The sequence below is a fragment of the Aegilops tauschii genome, chromosome 4 (genome assembly GCF_002575655.3).
Source record: "Aegilops tauschii subsp. strangulata cultivar AL8/78 chromosome 4, Aet v6.0, whole genome shotgun sequence".
Classification (NCBI taxonomy): Eukaryota; Viridiplantae; Streptophyta; class Magnoliopsida; order Poales; family Poaceae; genus Aegilops; species Aegilops tauschii.
In genome coordinates this window covers 398,454,966-398,470,023 of record NC_053038.3, presented here as the reverse complement: position 1 = coordinate 398,470,023, position 15,058 = coordinate 398,454,966, and positions in this window count along the sequence as shown.

Genomic DNA, 15,058 nt, shown 5'->3' with positions numbered 1-15,058 from the left:
CACATGATAGTTATTTTGTTGAGTTTGCTCCCACTATTGTTGATGAGAATAAATTTGCTTATGTGGAGAGTAGTAAAATTTCTATGCAAGTAGATCGTGAAAAGAATGCTTTATGTGCTAGTTATATGGTTGAATTCATTCATGATGCTACTGAAAATTATTATGAGGGAGGAATATTTGCTTGTAGAAATTGTAATAATATCAAGTTTCCTCTCTATGTGCTTAAAGTTTTGAAGTTATGCTTGTTTTGCCTTCCTATGCTAGTTGATTATTGTTCCCATAAGTTGTTTGCTCACAAAATCCCTATGCATAGGAAGTGGGTTAGACTTAAATGTGCTAGTCATATGCTTCATGATGCTCTCTTTATGTTTCAATTCTTAACTTTTATGTGAGCATCATTGAAATCATCATGCCTAGCTAGGGGCGTTAAACGATAGTGCTTGTTGGGAGGCAACCCAATTTTATTTTTGTTCTTTGCTTTTTGCTCCTTTTTAGTAATAAATAAATCATCTAGCCTCTGGTTAGATGTGGTTTTATGTTTTAATTAGTGTTTGTGCCAAGTAAGACCTATAGGATCTTCTTGGATGATAATTATTTGATCTTGCTGAAAAAGACAGAAACTTTCAGCTCACGAAAACAATTGTTAAAAATCACCAGAAAGTGATAGAATACTGATTCCAATTGCAGTAGATCAATAATAAAATTATCTAGGTCGTCCTATTTTGGCAGATTTTTCTGAGTTCCATAAGTATACGTTTGATACAGATTACTACAGACTGTTCTGTTTTTGACAGATTCTGTTTTCTATGTGTTGTTTGCTTATTTTGATGAATCTATGAGTAGTATCGGAGGGTATGAACCATAGATAAGTTAGAATACAGTAGATATTACACCAATATGAATTTAGAATGAGTTAATAACAGTACCTAAGTGGTGATTTATTTTCTTATACTAACGGAGCTTACGAGTTTTCTATAAAGTTTTGTGTTGTGAAATTTTCAAGTTTTGGGTAAAGATTCGATGGACTATGGAATAAGGAGTGGCAAGAGCCTAAGCTTGGGGATTCCCAAGGCACCCCAAGGTAATATTAAGGACAACCAAGAGCCTAAGCTTGGGGATGCCCCGGAAGGCATCCCCTCTTTCGTCTTCGTTCATCGGTAACTTTACTTGGAGCTATATTTTTATTCACCACATGATATGTGTTTTGCTTGGAGCGTCATTTTATTTTCTTTTGTTTTGCTTGCTGTTTGAATAAAATACCAAGATCTGAAATTCTTAAATGTTAGAGAGTCTTCACATGGTTGCATAATTATTAAACTACTCATTGATCTTCACTTATATCTTTCAGAGTAGTTTGTCGTTTGCTCTAGTGCTTCACTTATATCCTTTTAGAGCACGGCGGTGGCTTTATTTTGAAGAAATATATGAACTCTCATGCTTGACTTATATTATTTTGAGAGTCTTTAGAACAGCATGGTAATTTGCTTTGGTTCTTTATGATGTGCATCCAAGAGGGATATAATAAAAACTTTCATATAAAGTGCATTGAATACTATGTGAAGTTTGATTCTTTATGATTGTTTTGAGATATGAAGATGGTGATATTAGAGTCATTCTAGTTAAGTAGTTGTGAATTTGAGAGATACTTGTGTTAAAGTTTGTGGTTCCCGTAGCATGCACGTATGGTGAACCGTTATGTGATGAAGTCAGAGCATGATTTATTTATTGATTGTCTTCCTTATGAGTGGCGGTCGGGGACGAGCGATGGTGTTTTCCTACCAATCAATCCCCCTAGGAGCATGCGCTTAGTACTTTGTTTCGGTAACTAATAGATTTTTGCAATAAGTATGTCAGTTCTTTATGACTAATGTTGAGTCCATGGATTATACGCACTCTCATCCTTCCACCATTGCTAGCCTCTCTAATACCGCGCACCTTTCGCCGGTATCATACACCCACCATTACCTTCCTCAAAACAGCCACCATACCTACCTATCATGGCATTTCCATAGCCATTCTGAGATATATTGCCATGCAACTCACCACCGTTCCATTTACTATGACACGCTCCATCATTGTTATATTGCTTTGCATGATCATGTAGTTGACATCGTATTTGTGACAAAGCCACCTTCATAATTCTTTCATACATGTCACTCTTGATTCATTGCATATCCCGGTACTCCGCCGGAGGCATTCACGTAGAGTCATATTTTGTTCTAAGTATTGAGTTGTAATACTTGAGTTGTAAGTAAATAAAAGTGTGATGATCATCATTATTAGAGCATTGTCCCAAGTGAGGAAACGACAATGGATACTATGATTCCCCCACAAGTCGGGATGAGACTCCGGACAAAAAAAAAACAAAAAAAAACAAAAAAATGAGAGAAAAAGAGAGAAGGGGCAATGCTACTATCCTTTTACCACACTTGTGCTTCAAAGTAGCACCATAATCTTCATGATAGAGAGTCTCCTATGTTGTCACTTTCATATACTAGTGGGAATCTTTCATTATAGAACTTGGCTTGTATATTCCAATGATGGGCTTCCTCAAAATGCCCTAGGTCTTCGTGAGCAAGCGAGTTGGATGCACACCCACTTAGTTTCTTTTGTTGAGCATTCATACACTTATAGCTCTAGTGCATCCATTGCATGGCAATCCCTACTCACTCACATTGATATCTATTGATGGGCATCTCCATAGCCCGTTGATACGCCTAGTTGATGTGAGACTATCTTCTCCTTTTTGTCTTCTCCACAACCACCATTCTATTCCACCTATAGTGCTATGTCCATGGCTCACGCTCATGTATCGCGTGAAGATTGAAAAAGTTTGAGAACATCAAAAGTATGAAACAATTGCTTGGCTTGTCATCGGGGTGGTGCATGATTTAAATATTTTGTGTGATGAAGATAGAGCATAGCCAGACTATATGATTTTGTAGGGATAACTTTCTTTGGCCATGTTATTTTGAGAAGACATGATTGGTTTGTTAGTATGCTTGAAGTATTATTATTTTCATGTCAATATTAAACTTTTGTTTTGAATCTTATGGATCTGAATATTCTTGCCACAATAAAGAAGATTACATTGATAAATGTGTCAGGTAGCATTCCACATCAAAAATTCTGTTTTTATCATTTACCTACTCGAGGACGAGCAGGAATTAAGCTTGGGGATGCTGATACGTCTCCAACGTATCTATAATTTTTGATTGTTCCATGCTACTATATTATCTGTTTTGGATGTTTATGGGCTTTACTAAACACTTTTATATTAGTTTTGGGACTAACCTATTAACCGGAGGCCCAGCCCAAATTGCTGTTTTCTTGCCTATTTCAGTGTTTCGAAGAAAAGGAATATCAAACGGAGTCCAAATGGAATGAAACCTTCGGGAGAGTTATTTTTGGAATGGAAGCAATCCAGGAGACTTGGAGTAGACGTCAGGGTAGCTTCGAAGTGGCCACGAGGCAGGGAGGCGCGCCTGCCCCCCTGGGCGCACCCCCCACCCTCGTCGGCCCCTCGTGGCTCCCCTGACCGACTTCTTTCACCTATATATGTCCATATACCCTAGAAACATTGAGGAACAAAATAGATCGGGAGTTCCGCCGCCGCAAGCCTCTGTAGCCACCAAAAACCAATCGGGGTCCTGTTCCGGCACCCTGCCGAAGGGGGATCCCTCAACGGTGGCCATCTTCATCATCCCGGCACTCTCCATGACGAGGAGGGAGTAGTTCACCCTCGGGGCTGAGGGTATGTACCAGTAGCTATCTGTTTGATCTCTCTCTCTCTCGTGTTCTTGATTTGGCACGATCTTGATGTATCGCGAGCTTTGCTATTATAGTTGGATCTTATGATGTTTCTCCCCCTCTACTCTCTTGTAATGGATTGAGTTTTCCCTTTAAAGTTATCTTATCGGATTGAGTCTTTAAGGATTTGAGAACACTTCACTACAAAAAAAGACACATTCGTGACATTTTGGGCTAAACGAAAATCTTTTCTGTCATACTTATGACACTTCTATGACGATAATTGTGACAAAACCCGGTATCATCATAGATTTGGTGGGGTCCTACTTCTATGACAAAAAATCATGACAGAAAATGGGCTTTTCGTCCTGGGCGGGCCGGAGACGCAGCTGCATGACATTCTTTGGGCCGTCCATGACGGAAAAACCATGGTAGAAGCAAGGGCGCGAAAAATATCAGGGAGTCCCCGGTTACGGTGGGTGGTCGGGGGCCGAGTGATGCACGTTTCTCTCGTATGTACGCGCGTGTGTGCGAGGCGTTGGGCTCTAACTGAACCCGAGCGATTGCACTGCAGGCTACGCGTTACTGAACCCGAGCGATTGATCGATTGCTGTTAACTGAACCCGATCGAGCGATTCCTTCACTACTGCTGCTAACTGAAGCCGATCGATGCTGCCTCTGGATGAACAGTGAGCGTTGCGGGGGGGGGGTTGGATGAACAGTTTGTTGCTAGGGGGTTTGGATGAACAGTTCCCGGTGGGGGTGGATGAACAGGACCCCGATCGTTTGAGCCGGTTGGAGCTGGATGAACAGGACCCCGTGGAGGCAGGATGAACAGTAGACGGTGGAGGGCTGGATGAATAGTAGCCCGTGGAGGGGTGGTTGAACAGGAGCCCGTGGAGAGGGCTGGTTGAACAGTAGCCGGTGGAGTAGCGCGCGGTGGAGGCTGGATGAACATGAGCTCGTGGATGAACAGTCGCAGGTGGAGGCTGGAGGAGGTCGACGGTGGATGAACAGTAACCCGTGGAGGCTGGAGGGGGTCGACGGTGGAGATGAACAGTATCCCGTGGAGTCCCGTTTTGCGGTACGCCACACCCCTCCCGATGAACAGGACCCCGTTTCGACCGTAGCACTCCAACACAAGTCCGTTTCCTCCGTTTTGCGGTACGCCACACCCCTCCCGATCAATAGGACCCCCGTTTCGACCATAGGAGGTCCGTTTCCTCCGTTTTGCGGTACGCCAGACCCCTCCCGATGATCAGGATCCCGTTTCGAATGTGGCCGGTCGAACACAAGGCCGTTTCCTCCGTTCTGCGGTACGGCAGGCCTCATTTCCATCAGTTGTTCCATCCAAGCCGGTTGGCTCCCACGCGTTCCGTTTCCTCCCGATGAACATGACGCATTCCGTTGCCTCCCCATGAACACGAGGACGACGCTGTTTCTCCGTTCCGACCCAGCCATGTACACTAGCCCTAGCCATACGTACGCGTGAGTAGGCGTTCGAGACCCCGCCCGTATGTACGTACGTGGCCGTATTTACTTTCTTGCACCCTGGCCGTTGTACGTATGTGTACATGCTACGTGCGCGCCTCTACTACGACACGTGTGCGCCTCTACATCGACCAGTATGTACGTACACGTTCGCAACCAGAATGACAACGCTACGTACGCTTCGACCAGGTGGGTCCCGACTGTCAGACACTTCCTTGCCTGCGAAAATGTAGCTGGTGGGTCCCAGCAGTCAGGGGGGAATCGTTTTTTTTGTTTTTTGCCCGGACGCACTTCCTTGCGTGCGAAGATGTAGCTGGTGGGTCCCAGTAGTCAGGGGGAAATGTTTCTTTTCACGAAATACGGTGGCCCGTCCGGTGGGTCCCTGCTGTCAGGTGGAGGAATAATTATTTTGCGCGTAATAAGGAGGCACTTCCTTGCTGCGGTCGTGGACCCAGCTGTCAGCCTCTCCACGACAATACTCTTCCGATGGAAGTCGTTCCTTGACCACGTTGACCACACCGCGCCGAGAGCACCAGGGCGGTGGACGACGGCGAGGCCTAGGAAGGGGACGACGCGGAGCCGGGGAAGACGCGGCAGTGGAAGCCCGCGCAGAGAGGAGTACGAGGGTTCACTGGTTCGGCTGTGGTGTGAGGCCGCCATCGCCACAGGGCCTGGCCAGCGGTGGGAAGAGTAGGGGACGGTGAGGCCTCCGCGGCAGCATAGCCGGCCACGGGAGGCAGGAGCATGCGGCACGACCGGCGCTGCTTTGGGCGGCTGGAGCAACAAGACCAGAGGTTGAAGAAGCACTACGGCCGTTGGATGGACATCGTACGGTCACTGGAGCTAGAATCATTCATATTGACTAAGTTGACAAAGCACTCCGTCCCCGTCAACTTAGTAGGCCCACAAGTCAGCCTCCCACCAAGGTGGGTCCCAACTAGCAGGGGGAGTATTCATTTTTTTGTGCGTAATAAGGAGGCACTTCCGGTGGGTCCGAGCTGACAGCGGGGGGAATGTTTTTTCGCGCAATACGGTGGCCCGTCCGGTGGGTCCCAGCAGTCAGGGGGCAAACATTTTTTTTGTGAAATACGGTGGCCCGTCCGGTTGGTCCCTGCCGTCAGGTGGAGGAATCATTATTTTCCGCGTAATAAGGAGGCACTTCCTTGCTGCCGTCGTGGACCCAGCTGTCAGCCTCTCCACGTACAGTCCACGTCCGATGGAAGCCGTTCCTTGACCACGTTAACCACGCCGCGCCGAGAGCACCAGGGCGGTGGATGACGGCGAGGCCTAGGAAGGGGACGACGCGGAGCCGGGGAAGACGCGGCTTGGAAGCCCGCGCGGAGAGGAGTACGAGGGTTCACTGGTTCGGCTGCTGTGTGAGGCTGCCGTCGCCGCGGAATAACAGGGGGTGTGGGTGAGTAGAGGGATGACCTGGCCAGCGGTGGGAGTAGTAGGGGGCGGTGAGTCCTCTGTGGCATCACAGCTGTCCACGGGAGGCAGGAGCACGCGGCACGACCGGCGCTCCTTTGGGCGGCTGGAGCAAGAAGACCAAAGGTTGAAGATGCACTACGGCCGTTGGATGGACATTGTACGGTCACTGCAGCTAGAATCGTTCATATTGACTAAGTTGACAAAGCCCTTGATACGCGTCAACTTAGTAGGCCCACAGGTCAGCTTCCGAAACGGTGCGCCCCAGATGTCAGGGGGAGGAATCATTTTTTGGGCGGGTGAAGCTAGAATATCCGAGATTGAAGAAGAAGCACGACATCCGTTGGATGGACATCCAACGGCCACTGCTGCTAGAACCGTGTGTTGACTATAATAAGTTGACAAAGCCTTGCATACGTGTCAACTTCTTTATTTAGGGGACGCGTCAACTTAGTAGGCCCACAAATGTGTGTGTGTAACGACCCGGATTTGGTAGAATCCAAGTCTCTGTGCTTACTGTGCTATCCCTGGATCATAGCTAGCACACACAGTAACAAAAATGAATATCAGTAAGACATACATCATTCTAATACAACGGTAGATCCAGATATATATAAATCATACCTTAGGCACAGCTCAAGTTGGCAGATAATACAGCGGAATTATACGTAGTCACTAAGTTAGGCTCCATCAACGCCACTGGGCTCGTTGAGTGTAGACCATAACCCTATTGTCTCTTAATCTGTCGAGATCTGCACATGACAGGTGCAGATGAGTACGTGGAATGTACTCGCAAGTTGCAAAGGAAAGTATAACAGATTATATATGCAGGGTAAGTATTGGTGGCGGTTTCCTTTGCATAAAGCCAATTTTCTCTTATAGTAAATTTTGTAAACTTCTTTTAAAATAGAAATATTTTTTAGTATAAAAGGTAGGAGTGAGACACTTGGATATACGCACCAGTGCTCATTCTCCAAAAATAGTTTAAAACATACATAAGGTTGATGTGAAACACATTCACTGTGCTCATTCCTCAACTTTAACCCTTAAAACAGATTTTTAGAAAAGAGATGGGAGATTCTTCTTCAGTCCAAGTCTTCAGTTGCTCAAAATGCCCGTAACCGTGGGCACGGCTAATCGATTAGGTTTAACCCTTTGCAGAGGTCGTACACGTTCCCCACATGACACAACCAACCCCGTTTACCGTAACACACTTGGGTGTACGACTAGGAGGAGATTGTGACGAAGCCTTTCCGTAACAGCCCCCTATACCTGACCAAGCCGCCCGCAACTTAGGCAATGAAAGCCCCTCTCCGATGGCGGTCCTGAGGTAAGGGTTTCCCGTTAGTACTGAGCTAAGCCAGAGCCCATAGTAGCATGTGGCTGTACTAGAAGCTACATCGATCTGTACTGGGAAGATCCCATTCTCCTGGACGGCGGTCCCCACCAAAAACCTGTGTGCAAGACCCCAGTCGGGCGCATTCACTGCAAGACCCCGATGGGCGCAATCACTTGAAGACGCTCCCGTCAATTCCATTCCGCCCAGGGAGTAGAAGTAAAATAGTATATAGTTTTATTTTTTTTAAAGTTTTCACAAAACGTTGCCCCAAAAGAGGGAAAGTTTAAACATTTAAAACTTGTTTGATTCCCGACCCTTTTCTTTGTAAGCATGGCTAAGCATAGCTACAAGTTCCTAGGGCTTTAGCTAGCAATAATAATTTGCAAAACTTTTTAGTAAAAACATGCATACTAGTAAATTTTAAAGAGATCATGCATGTTACAAAAGCATAGGACAAGGAATGATCAAGTTGCAACTAGCCTTCGATTTCGCAGTCACAAGGTTCTACCTCCTCGTAGAATTCACCTTCGCACTCGTCGTAATCTAACGCGATAAATAACTCAAGTAAGACACTCGGCATATCCACATTCACATAACAATGGTTCAAGCAAGCATTCAACATACAATAAAAATCCAACTAACAACACAAATTATTCGGTTGCCACTATCATAATTTCTAGGGCATTGTTAGGGTTGATATAGAATCAGGTGTGGTCTTGAAAGAAAATATGACATAGTAATATTCTAGGGTTGGAAATGATACTGAGTGAAGATCTTGGTTTGATATAGAAGATGGGTTGTGAGACAAGTTCTTACAACAAATTCTATCATGAGATTATTCGGAATATTTGACTTGGGTTAAATAAAACAGGCGTGGCATAAGTTTCAAGATAAAAGGATTAAATCCTTAATCTTGTAACTTCAAAGTTTTGTGGTGATATCAAATGTCCAGAGAGGTTCCCTAGGGATCAATCTAAGAGTTTTACCCTATAGTCAAATTTTATTATAACTAAGTTAATAAACGATGACCAAAGAAGGTCAAACCAAGGTGTTGATGATAAAACAGCATCTAAACTATGTTGGAAAACTAATCCATCAGTCCAACAGAAAGGTTAGGTCCTAAGGTCCAACTTCCATATATAAAACATTTTTATATGATTTACAGAATAAAAGATATAGCAAAATTACTCAAATTCATATTTAAATCAAAACTAAATTTTAGTTTGCGCAAAAGTGAGATTTCTAATTTTTATAAAAAACTAGAGGTCCGCAGCTATCTAGGGATATCTTATTTGTCAAATTTGGATAAGCGGTTTAAAAGATGTGATTTTTCTAAGTTGGGCTAATTTTCTGGAAAAGAAACGAGGTAAGAAAAAGAGTCGCCACGTGGCACAATTCTATAGGCTAATACTGTTTCTTTTTTTAACAGAGAAAGAGGGCCGGCCTCACCGGAGATGGAGATGGCCGGCAGCGGCGGCTCGGACGTGAGGTGATGCGGTGATCTCCGGCAACGTAAGAGAAGTGGACGAGGGAGAGGAAGTCGGGGTGAGTCTCCAGGACACGACGTCGGCTCCTGGTTCGCCTTCAGGTGGCTGCTAGATGTTGCCGGAGTTGGGCGCAACTCCGGCCGAAAGCGGACAACGAAGAACTCGTGCTCCGGCTGCGAGTTTTCAAAAGAAAACAGGGTCCATAAGATGCACAATATCGAGATATGAAGGATGGAAGAGTTAGAATGTCTGCTTCACCTCGAACTCGCCGGAACCTTTCACAAACAGCAGCCGTGTCAAGTAACCCCGGTGAGCAATTCACGACGATGGGTAGGGGTATAAGCTCCAGAAGGAGAGGGGTTCGGGCAAGGAGAGAGTTGTGAGGGGAGGGGGCCTTTTATAGGATGGAGGGAAGGTTGGAACGACGCAGGGCGTCGTCGGAATTATGGCGTCTTCATGGCAGCCGTTTTCGGTGTTCTAATGGCCATTAGCGGCATGTTTTAGTGCGGGTAACGGAAGAGAAGGAATTAGGACGGAGTGAGGGATCCGTTCAGAGGGGTTAGTGGGTTGGGAGAGGAAGAGGAGGGGAGGAAGAGGTGGAGGCATCCATGGTTGTTCTGTGTACGTTCTAGGTTCTGTAGATGCGCATGGGGAAGAAGAAGATGTGGTGGGCTGGGCAAGGGAGGGAATAAGTGGGCCAAGCCCAATTTGGTTTGGAGGGAGCAAATAACCTGTGGGCTTCAGTAAAAAAAAATTACAAATGAACAAGAGGAAGATGGACTTGGTCCAGTAGGCTTAGAATAGAATTTGGTTAATTACTCATGTACGTGTACAAAAGTTTACTTACAACAAAATAAAATGTTTACATTATTCTCAATATTATTTAGAGTTCTGCAAATTCACAAAATTATAATTGTGCCATATTAAATATCTTCAAATATATTTTTGGAGAAGTCACATTATCTCCTCTCATTAAATTTTATTTGAATAATCTGAAAATATTTAAATGGCACTAAAACTCCAAATAAGATCCAATTTGAAATGGAACTAAAACAGGTTCACAAAAAAATGGATCTAAAACAAATCAAGGAACTTCAAATGAAATATGCATCCACCACATTCGAGAAAGTCATTTTATTCTCACTCCATAATTTTGAATATGGTTTCGAAATATTTCATAGGAGTCCGAAAGAAAAGAAATCTAAAGTCGATTTTTTTATAATACAAAAAAATCAACTTCCCCTCAAAGTCATAGTAACTCACTCGGTAATAATTAACATTCCAAAATTTGTAAAATTTTGGGATGTTAGAAACTACCACCCTTAAAAGAAATCTCGTCCTCGAGATTTGCAGAGGCTAGCAAGAAATAGGTTAGGGTTTGGGTTCCTTGGGTTACTTCCCCGGGGTTTGGTCATATCATATACAGGTTTGCGGTTTATCCTTTTTCCTCCAGTCTTGAGAGAATGTTTTCTATTAATTTAATGCTGTGTATTCCAATTCTTCAGCATGCCTATATTCGAGGCTTTTGTCACCATTCTGGATCTTTGATGATTTCTTGTGTGACCCAATTATCATTCTAGGGTGTTCGGGTGCTACCACCCTTAAGAACAAACTGAGGGGATTTCCACAATTTCTTCATTCCTTGTTGGTTCTTCATAAAGATTCTGTAGTCAGAACCGAGCTTTCCCTCAAAAGAAAGTCTTTCTCACAATCCATAAATTCAAAAACTACCTATCGAAACTCTCATGGCGGTCGATGGCTTCTGATGGAATTCTTTGAAGATCTTCGTGTTTATTTCTCACCCTTCAATCTACGTTAGGCAGGGTTGCCTACCTATAAGGGTAATACATCTTACCATTCTATGGTTATAGGCTTGTCGCAACAACACTCTACTAGAGTTTCAAGTCTCTCTGATTTACCAATCAAACATACAAAAGTATATAATAAGAGTCTCCGGTATGGGGGCCAATCCATCCCGTACTCAAATCATTTCCTCATATGCAGATAAGTAAATCGCGTGTTCTAACACTCGGTCTTTCTCACTCCTCCTTAAGTGGTCTTCACCTGCAATACTAATAAAACGCTTTTGGGTGATGTTGTTCCTACACATGTCGTGTTATAACTTACGTCCGAGAAATAGCGGAACTTTTGTGTGCCAAAGTTGCATTCTCCTTACGAATAGATTCCTTATTACATCCTTTAACCTCTCATACAACTTCGAGTTCAAAATAGCTTATTACAAGTGTTGCCATCCACATGGATTGGTATGGTCAAGCATGTAAACCCAACACTATTCCGTACTCCTTCATAAGAAGTTTAGTCCAGCTGAAAACGTGCGATGTAGTCCTTGAACTCATTAATCCTATGCTCCTTCACGGCGGCCATGAACTTCATGTCCATCAGCTCAGCATATACTTCCCTCAAGTACTTTTGAGCATGACGAAGTCTGGCTTCAAGGATTTCCCCAATCTGACGTATGGCTTCCATGGCAGCTTCACGAACAGAGTTGAAGAAGGTTGTTCGAGGTACTCATGAAATGAAAATATATTGCCCAATAGTCTTTGGACAAACTCTTTTTTCACGAAAGAGGTGTACTTCCACGTACCAAAGTTCCAATCCATTTTCAAGGAAAGGATAACCCTTGTAGACTGCATCTCCTTCAAGGTGAATGTGTCCCATCATATCCTTCAGGATCTTTGGAAAATCGTGGTCGCTAGTCAAAGTCATGATCATTTCTGGGCCCTTGTGGAATGACTCATAAAGGGTTGCCATCTGCAGGTGGAAAGGAAAGGTTGTGTTCAAAACAACAAGGTATTTATCTCCTTCGAAGAAATGTGGAGGTTTCTACGAGGAAAAGTTTAGTGGTTGGTTCATCCATAGTTCAAGGATTTGATCTAGGTGAGATAGAGCTTAGGGAGGAAGAGAGATGGATCCACACACACCACAATCAACAATCAATTCCTACCCTAATGTTCTCAGCATTTCTAATAGACTTGTTTACTATGGTTTCGTCATGAAGTCTTCAATTCTTCAAAGTCTTCAGTGTGTGATGCTTTACCCGTATGAAGGTCGTCTTGTTAATTATCCGTAACTTGCTCCAACAAAAATCCAAATTTCACTCACAAATTTCATTCAAACAATTCTTATGGTGCCTTCATCCACATGGGTTCGCATGGTCGGGCACACTACTCGCACTCTTTCGTTTATTTCACAACTCTCATGGTGGGCTTGGACGCTATTGAACTATGTGGGATATTCCTTGTAGTGGTACGTAATCTTCACCTTCTTCACAACCACCTTGGTCTTGAGTGTCTTCAGTTCTGCTTCAACTTCTTGGATGTAATCTTTAGTATTGGAAACGTCTTTGTCTTAGAATCATTTCCATGAAGTAACCTTTAGGCTCTTGAAAGTCCATATCAGTGTCAAGGTCATTGGGACATCTAAGTTTTTGAAAGCAGATGAGAACATAGTAAAGAAAAGAAGAGGATACGAGAATGCTTGTCGGTACTATTGAAAATATAAGTTGTTCCTATTTCTAAATCATTTTCTAGGGTCACGTCCTACAGTCAACGTATGCTCTGATACCATTTTGTAACGACCCGGATTTGGTAGAATCCAAGTCTCTGTGCTTACTGTGCTATCCCTGGATCATAGCTAGCACACACAGTAACAAAAATGAATATCAGTAAGACATACATCATTCTACTACAACGGTAGATCCAGATATATATAAATCATACCTTAGGCACAGCTCAAGTTGGCAGATAATACAGCGGAATTATACGTAGTCACTAAGTTAGGCTCCATCAATGCCACTGGGCTCGTTGAGTGTAGACCATAACCCTATCGTCTCTTAATCTGTCGAGATCTGCACATGACAGGTGCAGATGAGTACGTGAATGTACTCGCAAGTTGCAAAGGAAAGTATAACAGATTATATATGCAGGGTAAGTATTGGTGGAGGTTTCCTTTGCATAAAGCCAATTTTCTCTTATAGTAAATTTTGTAAACTTCTTTTAAAATAGAAATATATAAAAGGTAGGAGTGAGACACTTGGATATACGCACCAGTGCTCATTCTCCAAAAATAGTTTAAAACATACATAAGGTTGATGTGAAACACATTCACTATGCTCATTCCTCAACTTTAACCCTTAAAACAGATTTTTAGAAAAGAGAGGGGAGATTCTTCTTCAGTCCAAGTCTTCAGTTGCTCAAATTGCCCGTAACCGGGGGCACGGCTAATCGATTAGGTTTAACCCTCTGCAGAGGTCGTACACGTTCCCCACATGACACAACCAACCCCGTTTACCGTTACACACTTGGGTGTACGACTAGGAGGAGATTGTGACGAAGCCTTTCCGTAACAGCCCCCTATACCTGACCAAGCCGCCCGCAACTTAGGCAATGACAGCCCCTCTTCGATGGCGGTCCTGAGGTAAGGGTTTCCCGTTAGTACTGAGCTAAGCCAGAGCCCATAGTAGCATGTGGCTGTGGTAGAAGCTACATCGATCTGTACTTGGAAGATCTCATTCCCCTGGACGGCGGTCCCCACCAAAAACCTGTGTGCAAGACCCCAGTCGGGCGCATTCACTGCAAGACCCCGATGGGCGCAATCACTTGTAGACGCTCCCGTCAATTCCATTCCGCCCAGGGAGTAGAAGTAAAATAGTATATAGTTTTATTTTTTTAAAAGTTTTCACAAAACGTTGCCCCAATAGAGGGCAAGTTTAAACATTTAAAACTTGTTTGATTCCCAACCCTTTTCTTTGTAAGCATGGCTAAGCATAGCTACAAGTTCCTAGGGCTTTAGCTAGCAATAATACTTTGCAAAACTTTTTAGTAAAAACATGCATACTAGTAAATTTTAAAGAGATCATGCATGTTACAAAAGCATAGGACAAGGAATGATCAAGTTGCAACTTGCCTTCGGTTTCGCAGTCACAAGGTTCTACCTCCTCGTAGAATTCACCTTCGCACTCGTCGTAATCTAACGCGATAAATAACTCAAGTAAGACACTCGGCATATCCACATTCACATAACAATGGTTCAAGCAAGCATTCAACATACAATAAAAATCCAACTAACAACACAAATTATTCGGTTGCCACTATCATAATTTCTAGGGCATTGTTAGGGTTGATATAGAATCAGGTGTGGTCTTGAAAGAAAATATGACATAGTAATATTCTAGGGTTGGAAATGATACTGAGTGAAGATCTTGGTTTGATATAGAAGATGGGTTGTGAGACAAGTTCTTACAACAAATTCTATCATGAGATTATTCGGAATATTTGACTTGGGTTAAATAAAACAGGCGTGGCATAAGTTTCAAGATAAAAGGATTAAATCCTTAATCTTGTAACTTCAAAGTTTTGTGGTGATATCAAATGTCCAGAGAGGTTCCCTAGGGATCAATCTAAGAGTTTTACCCTATAGTCAAATTTTATTATAACTAAGTTAATAAACGATGACCAAAGAAGGTCAAACCAAGGTGTTGATGATAAAACAGCATCTAAACTATGTTGGAAAACTAATCCATCAGTCCAACAGAAAGGTTAGG